Source organism: Peromyscus leucopus, chromosome 22 (assembly GCF_004664715.2).
Source record: "Peromyscus leucopus breed LL Stock chromosome 22, UCI_PerLeu_2.1, whole genome shotgun sequence".
NCBI lineage: Eukaryota > Metazoa > Chordata > Mammalia > Rodentia > Cricetidae > Peromyscus > Peromyscus leucopus.
Window position 1 is genome coordinate 8,402,173 of NC_051081.1, and position 3,070 is coordinate 8,405,242.

Here is a 3,070-nt window from a genome sequence, read left to right on the forward strand (position 1 = left end):
CTAACTATCTCTCTCTCTCCTCTATATTTCTATCTACATATTTCTCACTTCTCCTTCTTCAAGAGTACCCTGGGGGAAAAAGTGGGAGCTGGTCTCCCTCAAATGGTGCTCAAACAGGAACCAGGGACATGGTGAAAGGGGGGTTAGATGGCCCCATGGAAAGTTAGGACTTGTCCAATTATGGAAATTAAGGTGGGAATAGTCTATGTTTGGGGGGTGAAAGGGGCTGAAAGATGCCCTAGTGAGGCTGCAGCATATATTTCTCTCTATCTAGGCTTCTTTCTTTTTCTCTCTTAAAATTCTATCTATAAAAATTAACAAAAAAGTAAGGTAGTGTAGTAATATAATGTAGAAAAAATTTAGAGTAAGATAGAGTAGGAATATTGGGAAGAAAACTTAGAATAAGATAAGCAACAAGGCAGAGGAAGTATGTCCTTAGTTTTCTAACTATGCTAGGAATGCAAACTGGGAAAAATCAGAAAAAAATACCTATCAAAGATGAAAAAATGGAAAGAAAAAGATTCCCATGGGAAGCTATTGGTGAAATTATTAAGGCCACTCCACGTAGTTAAAAGGAAGATTTATTTAGTGGGTGACTTACAAATGAAGGAATAGGTAGATTGCGGGGGTCTGGGGAAGGTGTATCTCAGTTCAGCGGTGTTCTCTGGAGCTCTGCTCAGTCAACCTCCACCGTCTAGGGTCCAAGAACAGAGAGAGAGCGCTCGCCCATCCAGGTCTCGGGTCTCCAGACGCCTCCCTTGGCCCCGCCTCGTAGGCGTGACAGTTGCCAGAGTCTCAGTGGGGGTTGGAACTTCCAGATCCAAGCTGGAATGGCTACCCACTACAGGAAGCTTTTGGTCGCAAGTGCCAGAGGACAGAATTTTTCCTGAGGCAGATACAGGTGAAATAATACTTTTCACTCTGCTGATGCTGCCACTGTAACACTGTGCCATCAGAATTAGTTTCCTCTGGGCCATGAAGCCAAAGTTTAGAGAACAGAAGTCTTGGGAAAACTTGGTGTTCTTTATCTCTGTAGTAAAGTAAGTCTTCCCTTATTTTGAGAAACATAGGTTCAGGTATATTAGGGTAGAATAAGCTTTAGCCATAAGAATATTGTGGCTGGGCGGTGGTGGCGCACACCTTTAATCCCAGCATTCGGGTGGCAGAGCCACGTGGATCTTTGTGAGTTTGAGGCGAGCCTGGTCTACAGAGCTAGATCCAGGGAGGGTACAAAGCTACACAGAGAAACCCTGTCTCAAAACACCAAAAAAGAAAGAAAGAAAGAAAGAAAGAAAGAAAGAAAGAAAGAAAGAAAGAAAGAAAGAGGGAGGGAGGGAGGGAGGGAGGGAGGGAGGGAGGGAGAGAGAGAGAGAGAGAGAGAGAGAGAGAGAAAGAAAGAAAGAAAGAAAGAAAGAAAGAAAGAAAGAAAGTAATTTAAAACAGAGTAGTTCCTCCCCCTCCCCGAGTACAAGCAGAACCTGGGATGCAGAAAGCAGGCCCATAGCAGACTACAAGCTTGACAGTCTGAGTGGCTTCAGAAGCTACAGAAGCTGCAAACAATGGTGGACACCAGAGCCAGCACAAATGGCAGTAGCCAGGCAACAGCAGCTGAGACCCGCAGGACATCAGCACATCACAGGTGGCAGATGTCTGAGATAGCATGAGCAATGAAGGTCTGCAAGCTTTCTGCCATGAAAAACTACTGTGAGGACCAGAGATGATTTGCCGTGAGAGAGGTGAGTGGCAGGGAGAGGCTTGGAGTGCAGCAAAGACTTCAGACCAGGTCTGCCTCCCGGAGTTGCAGTCCCTGGTGGCTGGAGCCTGGCAGAGATGCCTCAAGAGAGGCAGGAGCACCAAGCGGGCATCTGGAGAGCTGGAGTGCAGAGTGCTGTGGCAGCTGTGCAGGAGACAAAGCCTCCATAGAAAGATACCCTCAGGGTACACACCAGAAGGGCCAGGAAACAGGCACTCTGAGTCTGAGTGCATCCCGGGAACATCAGTTTGAAGTCTGAAGAAACAAGATCAGCTGAGGAGTTGACGAATGAGCAAAACGTGACCTGGGAACACAGAAGAAGGCGCTGCCCAACCACCAAACCAGATCACCAGAATCATAAGTATATACTTCACCAACTGAGATCAGCTGCTCCTGAAGAAACAGCCCAAGAGCACCAATTTAACCAAGAACTCCTAGTGAATCAAGACTAAAAATTAGAACAAGAGAGGCACTCTCAGACACAAACACCGCCTGCACCAAACAGAGGAAGAGATGAGTAGATGCCAGTGCAAAAATACAGGCAACAACATAAAGACCTATATGGCAACATCAGAACCTAGTGATTCTACACCTGCAAGACCTGAACATACCAAGACAGAAGAAACAGAAGAAATCAATCCTAAAAATGTCTTTAAGAAGATGATAGAGGCCCTTAAAGAAGAAATAAAACATTCCCTTAAAGAGGAAAAAAAAAACTCCCTTAAAGAAATGAAAGAAAAAAAACGAACAAAAACATGGGAAGAAATCAAAGAAAGCCAAGAAAAAGCAATTAAACAGATGAAAGAAACATTCCAAGATCTGAAAAATGAATTTGAGACAATAAAGAAAACACAAGCTGAGGGAATGCTGGAAATAGAAGTCCTGACTAAACGAACAGGAACTACAGAAACAAACATAACCAACCAATTGAAAGAGATGGAACAGAGAATCTCTGACACTGAAGACACAATAGAGAAAATAGATTCGTCAGTCAAAGAAAACACTAAAGACAAAAAAGTCGTAACACAAAACATCCAAGAAATTTGGGACACCATGAAAAGACCAAACCTAAGAATAATAGGGATAGAAGGAGAAGAATACAAACTCAAAGGCATAGAAAATATATTCAACAAAATCATAGAAGAAAACTTTCCTAACCTAAAGAAAGAAATACCTATGAAGATACAAGAAGCTTACAGAACACCGAATAGGCTGGATCCAAAAAAAAAAAGTCCCCTCACCACATAATAATCAAAACACTAAACACACAAGACAAAGAAAAAATATTAAGTGCCGCAAAAGAAAAAGACCAAGTAA